This window comes from Triticum aestivum, chromosome 4A (genome assembly GCF_018294505.1).
Source record: "Triticum aestivum cultivar Chinese Spring chromosome 4A, IWGSC CS RefSeq v2.1, whole genome shotgun sequence".
Lineage (NCBI taxonomy): Eukaryota > Viridiplantae > Streptophyta > Magnoliopsida > Poales > Poaceae > Triticum > Triticum aestivum.
In genome coordinates this window covers 386,610,433-386,618,610 of record NC_057803.1, presented here as the reverse complement: position 1 = coordinate 386,618,610, position 8,178 = coordinate 386,610,433, and positions in this window count along the sequence as shown.

Below are 8,178 nucleotides of genomic sequence, written 5' to 3'. Positions count from 1 at the left end.
ACTAGGACATATATTCCCTGTGGTAAGAACATCCTTTAGGTACTTGAGATGCTCATCGAGGCTAGTGTCGGTCCATTTGTTTATAGCCTTCGTCTTCATGAGTTGGAGCGTGAAACTCAAGCGGATCACCTCAGGATTGCAACCATCATACAATGGAGTGTTCGAGACTACCACCAGTTGCTCCAGCTTAGCCTCCTCTAGAAGCAGCTCTCTCAGTACTCGTGTCCTTGCGAAGCAGTGCTTGAACATGAGGGTCCCACACGATTGAACTTAGTACTAATGAACTCTGCTGCAGGGAGTCCACATTCTCTCTGCAGACATGGCCAGCCCCTTCTCCTCCGCCATGTCCGGCCCCTTCTCTGCCGCCATGTCCGGCCTCTTCCCTGCCGCCATTATCGATCATCTCTTCGTCTTGCCCAGTGTCGTCATTGGCTGCCCCGTCGGCGTCCTCAACATCATCATCCTCATCTTCAATTATCCACCGAGTATAGCCATCCATGAAACCAGTCATGAGTAGGTGCGCTTCGACATGACCTTCGTCATAGGGGTCGAGCCAAAATATTCCTTTGCATCTTCGACACGGACATAAAACCTTTGCCAGGTTATTTTCTTTCATGTCGTGCACCGCCGACCGCAACCACCTATCCACCATCGTTCCACTAACCATCATGAACACTTGCACGGTAGTAATAAACAAATTGAATATAAAAATGCATGCATGCATCAAAGTCATACAAAAAGTCAGCATGACCTTCCCTAAAAATAGGACATATATAGATCTAGAGTTTGCTCGAAATTCACAAAAATGGAAATAAATCGACATTTCGGCAAAACATAGGCAACTCAAAAGCACAATTTGGCGTCAACTCATGCCACACACACAATTTCCATCATATTTCCCAATTATATTATCACACACACACATACACATATTTCCATTTTGCACAAGCATGAAATTCTAATCACCTCTAGCTACGAGATCGAGCACACGGTGTGAATGATGATGTAGGGAGATCAAAGTGCATAAAGCTCTTCTTGACAAAGAAAGATCTAGTTAGGGGGCAAATAGGTCACCTAACTAAATGCTACATCTACCTAGCTAGCTAATTTGGGAGGAGACAACTTCACCTAGTGGAGGGGGAAGGAAAAAAAAGAAAGGAGATGCATTAATGGAGGTGGTGTAGTTAGCTAGGAGTAATGAAGAGAGAGAAAGGTAGGTAGAAGAGGGAGAGTAATGGCGGGAGAAGTATTGAGGAAGAAGAAGAGTGAGAGAGGGAGGATGTGGGAGGTATGGGAAAGGGAGGAGATGAGATGGGGAGGGGGAGGTGGAAAAAGGTGGTGGGTGCTGCGTCTTAGCAGCAGCGCAGGAGCAAAAACGTGCTACTGCTATGATCGTAGCAGCAGCGCGCTTTCTTATCACGCGCTAGTTCTAAACGGGCCAACCGTGTGGACAATTTCAAAATTAGCAACAACAACGTGACTAAAAAGCACGCTACTACTATGGCATTAGCAGTAGCGCACTTCTTGACGCTGCGCTGCTAGTAAAGTTAGGTCGTTGTGTATTGTCGGTGGATTTTTGTAGTAGCGGGGTCGAACATCACGCGCTACTACTAAATTTATATCAGTAGCGCGATTTCCCTTACCGCGCTACTACTAATTAGCAGCAACGCCTCTTTTTGTGCCACGCTGCTGCTAAGATTCTGTGTATAAGGTTTTCCCTAGTAGTGAAAATAAGATCGCCGATCCTGGATGTGCATTTGCATCCACAATTCGGTCTAACCTGGAACCTTATAGCTGACTTTGGCATACTGGGATCAACTATCTTAGCAGTCGTTACCCATGGTACCACTGATGTGCAACATGGTCACACAATCTACCACGATCGGACCATCACTATCTACCCAGGTATTCCATTTTTTAACCCTCTTGCCTTCACTTTCATTGTTGTACTAGTACTCTACATACGTACTAGTAGGAGTACTTCTTACCTTGGAGGACGCATATAGCTAGCTAGGCCCTTGAAGACATGAACCCACTAGCTTCCACCATTTTTGTTATTCCATGTCTTACTATCTCATCCATGTAGCCAACAGTGGCTATATATAATAAGCCAGTTATTTTACTTCCTCTATACCAGAGTAGTACTATTTTCTGCACAGTATTACTGAACGCCATATTTGAGCACAACATTATTATGCATGGACCTTGACTATGTACGTTACCATGTGTCCATATCTGAGATGCCGCGTGTACCAGATGAACGGCCCCGAGTTCGACCCCTGTGATGCTACGTGGGTGCCAAGGAACACTCTTGGAGAGTACTCGCTTTTCATTGGGGACAACTACCCCCTTGTGAAGCGTATGCCACCTTCCGTGCACGAATGGAAGGCCTGCCGTTCATGAAGCATGGTTGTGTCTTCAGTGCGCAACGCTGGATGAACGACATGCTGGGACACGCTATCCCTGATTTATGCCGCTTCAGCTTGGATGAGTCTCCATCGTCTGGAACTGGACTAGAAAGCTGCGACAATGATTCCCATTGCCCACTGCTATGGATAGTGCCATCCATGAAGAACACCTGGGACTGGACCGTGGAGGAGGACATGTAGCCCATCTATAACATGTAAGTGGAGTACGGTAAATTGTGAACGGTAGCGCTGTGAATACATGTAGACTAGTCGTGCACAAATTTATCACATGAATTGGAGATGAACTTGTGTGGCATACTGGCATTTGTCCTTTAGAATTTATTACTAGTAAATGTGTTATGTGTATGTGCAACTTGTGTGGTTGTTGCATGGGCTCCAACATGCTCTTTGAGAAAAAAAAGGTGGCACATCTTTGGATATACGTGACGTGGCGGCATCATACAGTAGCATCATTCGATATAGTTGTAGTACGCTCCTACTAGGATGACAACTCCTATAAAACCTTGAGCTCGACTCTTTGCCTCTTCGGGAGGTTCAACAGTTCGTACTCGTGTGAACCTTGCACTTGGCTCTTCGCCTCTTCGGAAGCTCCAACAATGATGATACTACAGTACACATTATGCTTCTGGCAATCTGACACCGATTGAACTGCTGCACGTCCACCGCAAGGGCGAGGGCGAGGGAGAGGGAGAGGGCGCTGTAGTCAAAACCCTCTCCTCGTCCTGCTAACCACCGCGCGCGTGGGCGAGGGACAGGCGTAGTAAGCAAGCTTCTCCTAGTTCTGTGAGTTGATGGGACACATCAAAGCAGTATTGGTACTAGTCCATACTGCGTCCTTTCCGGTTAATATGGCTTAATTTGAAACGAGAAAAATACACTGGCGGTCGACGTATGTAACAATACACTCTTTACAGTCACTATATATAGTTTTGCGGTGATTATATGATCACTAGCTCATCGTAGAGCACCGTATTGCACCCTACTGACCGACCACATAGTCGACGTGGCACTTTCTTGACAAGTTAAATTGTCACCTGGTTTCTAGGTCCCACCTGTCAATTGGCAGAGCAAAGAAATCACCTAAAAAACAAAGAGTGTAGTACATCTACACTTCCAATGCATTTAGCCTTTAATCTAAATCTATATTGATTGACTAATGCACCAACCTGTGCTCTAGGTATAGGCTACAGGTCTATCCTTAATTAAAGCATGCAACGACCTTCATTTAATCTTCTTCTCTCAATGGTCGCATGCACACATAAGTCTGCTACTTTTGGGCGTTAATTATGCCCTGGTCAAGGTGTAAATCTCTAAATGTACAGTCTTTCACGGACGTAGGGAGTAGGTTGAGCACTTGAGCGTGAGCGTGTGTGTTGTGTTGTGTGTTGTGTGCCACATGGGTGTGTGAGTGTTGCGTGCGTCCATGTGTACGTGTGAGTGTTGCATGTTGCATGCATGCATGGGGCTTACTCCGTCCCATTGACATGTTCATATTTCAAGCTTCCTCTGTTCCCTCCATATGGTGATACTCCCTCTGTTCCCAAATACAGAGTAAAATCCTCCCTCTGTTCCCAAATACGGAGTATTCCATATTTGTCTTTCTAGAGATTTCAACAAGTGACTACGTACGGAGAAAAATGAGTGAAGTGAGCGTAGAGGCATAGGGATAATGTAGAAAGGAAGTCTTCGCGATCCATTATTCCCCATCTCGGTCAGAGAGAACTATTCAACTAGTCTTTGAAGTGAAGTGACAATACACGCTGTAGTAGATGGTACACTTAATTAATAAGTTGAACCAGCGTGTTGTTGTTACTAAATCAGCCTTACCCAGTACTGCCATCATGTTTGCCTGTAGAGCACGCTTCTGTCCTCCATTAACTGACATATGGGCCCTCTTGTGGTAGACCCACATGTCATCGGTGTAACTTTACACTCCGAAGGATGGTATATCCTGGTAATAGTAGTAGAATTGAGATTTAATGCACTTTCTTCCCCGTCTTCCACTCTTCTTCCTCCTCTCTTCTTCTTCCTCCTCTCTTCCCCATCGTCAGCCGCACACCATTTCCCCCCGCTCACTGCTCGCCCGCCCGCGCTATCTTCCTTGGTAGCTCGCACGTACCATGTCCCCCCGCTCACTGCTCGACCACGCGAGGAGAAGCTTCTTCGCTCGCCCGCCCGAGCCCAGTTCCTCGCTGGCTCGCAGGCACCGAAAACCCCAATGGCAGAACCGACTGACACACAGAGCCGCGATTGGAATTCCCTCCCCGATGTTCTCTTGGAGCAGATTTGTAATCGTATGGACCTACTCAGCACCGTCCGTCTAGCTACATGCTCGGTGTTTTTGTACCGTCTACTCGTCTGCAACAGGCCGGCTCTTTTGAAGACACCCTGCTTGCTGATGCCCAATCCTCGCAGGTGGCCTAGACACCGTCTTGATGATCCTAAGGAGGTTTCCGTGGTGCCCCTCTACATGCTACCACTAACCATGCACTTGTCCTTCATGCGCGGCAACTACTGGGCGTGCATGAAGGCCAACTGGATCGTCCTCATCCACCAATCCGGTAGTCCGTGGCGTCTCGTGGATATCTACGCCCAGCGAGAGATCACCCTTCCATCTTGGGATACCGCCGCCATCGAGCCTCGCGGCCCGCCGGACACTCCTGGCTACTATGCACGAGACATGTCGAGCTTTCGGCTTGACCTCTGTTTGCTAAAGGTTGTAATCTGCGAAGTGCCCACACCATCAGAAGACTACATGGATTACAAGCTCATTGCCGTGTTCAACATGGGATTAGTCTATCTGGAATCCGGTCGCCATACATGGTTATGGCTCATCGTCGATCCTCTTTACCCAACACTTCTGTCTGATGCTATAGTGAACGATGGCATCGTTTATGCGGTCGACGGACAGATTGGCTGCCTATACTGGTGGAATCTATCATCGTGTAATTTTTCTATCTCATCTCATCTTTACCTTAAGAATACGACTGCCTGTTCATTGTTACAAATTTAGAATATATAGTATGTCTATAACCACATCATAGCTATATGTTCCTCTCATTTCCTAGATTCTTATGACCACGCATGTTATTGCTTAGAGTTGATATGATAACTGTAGTAAGTGGTATGGTAGAATGTGAGTAGGCCCTGTTATATCTTTTTTCCTCTCATTGTTACATGATGTTTGAACCATGATATATTGCTAGAATATGAAAGCCATTGGCTTATTTTTCAACTTGGTGTATGATTATGACCACGGTATTGCAATTCTCTGTCTATGATATGTGTCACTGCTATAATAATCTTAATTCCACACATACTGTGAACATGATTGTTTATTTTTGTCCTTTTGGTCTCCAAGTTGAATTGTTGCAGCAGACGCAAATGCGCTGGCCTTCATGATTCCACGACCTGGAATCATACCAGCCGATGGGTGGTGGTTTATCGCTCGTTCAGCTGACGGTGGTCATTTGATGCTCATTTGCATGTACCAAATTGACCAAACCATTTCATTAAACCACATGCAGTACAATGCCTTGGGCATTCATGACATTGATGGCTATGGCTGCTTCATGTTTGAGAAAGATCCCAGCTCCGTTGGGCCAGGCGTATTCAACTGGAGGCGGGTTTACAGCCTCGGCAACCACTCCATGTTCCTCGGGATCAATGATCCGATCGTCCAACCAATCATCGATCATATCACCGGACATGATTACCATGCTATGCAACTTCCATTCTCCAGGGGGACTGTGTTTACACATCATACCATGGGTTTCATGAATCATCGTATCCAGAGATTCATCGACACAACTTGTTGCCAGATAATCTTCAGTGTGTGAAAGGCATGAACCTTCCAAGCGATGGATGGCTTTTGCAAACCCGACATGCGGCGATGTGGTTCATGCCAACCGCAAATATGCACAACTTGATTCGTACTGATATATAGACTGAGCCATGTATTCTGCTGCTGTAGCACGACCCTCGTTTGTTGGATATTATGTATTGTTGTTAGTTTGAACCACTCCTATGGTTTGAAAGATAGATACCTTTCCAGGATCAAGTGCATCCTAACTCACCTGGGCAGGATGTACTGATAATGATGATGGAGATGCTGTGCAAGATACAGTTGGAGTGCGACATGCACGCGATGTGGCACAACACCGGCAATACCCTGTCGGTGATGGTCAACGGCCGGCAGACGGGCAACAAAAAGGATTTGGTGCTGCACACCAACAAGAACTTCAACCAGCAGAGGACAAACTGGGTGATGCATTAGTACCACCTTGGGGCCCTGGAGCAAGAGAAGGAGCGGGAGCTGGTCCTCTGCAAGATTTTCTACCAGACGAACACTAGGGCCAGGACTAAAAAGATTATTAGTTAGCTTGTTATTGGTACTTGTACTACCTTGTCGTCCGCAAGTTGGTATTGTTGTTAATAATCTTTTGGTATAAACTGGGCATTTGCTTCCAACCATCATGCCGAGGGTCGACGTGGATATAATGCTGAATCATTTATTTCGAAACGAATTTTAAGGCACCTAATTTTTATTTGATGGGTAGTATAAGCACCTGCCATTCGAATTCCCAGTTCTCCAATTTTTTTGAAACAAGTGCATGCTCTTATTATCACAATGAAAAAACAATATCCTTGTTGCATCCCAGTTATCAGTCTGTACTTGCAGAATTCTCCTGTCTATTGAGCACGTATATTATTTTTTCAGGTCGAGCAAGTTTCAACTGGGCTGTAGACTGCCCAGGCTTGGTTTTGTTTTTAACAGGCCCAACCCATGACGACAACAAGGCACAAAGATCCAGCAGGTATCTACTGGCCTCTGGCCCGCCAACGTTAGTTATATTTTGTCTTACAACATCCGTAGGCACTTTTTTTACGGAATCAAACACACAGCCCAGTTCTATTTTCCTCTTGAGACGCATGTCATACATCCACTTTCTAATCTCTACCTATGGTTTTACTAGTTCATATACACGTATCATTATATTGAAAATACATAAAATTCACTTTTCATATTTACGTCCTTATTTTTGTTGTTGTTTTCCCCCCCAGCGCTGATTTTTTTACCACTGGTTTTCCCTTAAACCAACTCAATTGTCCCATGTCTTATTTGCTTACAAAAACAAAACGATTTTTTTGGCAAATCAATAAGTTCTTAAAAATATGTTATCATTTCGGGATTACAAAAGTTTGGACTCCACCAAAATATGCAAAATAAGGTTGAACTTTCTGACCGTGGTCCTAAGCAGAAAATGGGCTGTAATAAATTACTTAAGAATTAGCAAATGGGCTGCAAATTATTAAAAAATAGCAAATGGGCTCTATGTTGTCTGCCACAGATTTGGAGGCTGACTTGTGGGCATACTAAGTTCATGCGTACACAAGGTTTATCAAAAAAGAAACTTAGTCAAGAATCGACTCTACCAGCGTCAGACCGTTAGATGTCAATCTAACGGCAATCATGCTTCTTCAGTCTCTGATCTTCCTGCCCCAGCCGCCCAAACCAGCACCGTAGGAACCGCCTGCTCCCGCCTCCCATGGCCGGCTATGCTGCCGGGCAGGCCTCACGGCCCCATCATATACTCGCATCCTTGGCCTATCTATCCCTCTACTTACCTACACCTCCTGTTATTTTCCAGCGAACCAGTCAACCCTCATACTCTCCATCGCATGGGCAGCCACTGCTATGTCTTCCCCGGCTCCAGATGGTTCCCTTCATAGGCCTTGCCATTGTTCA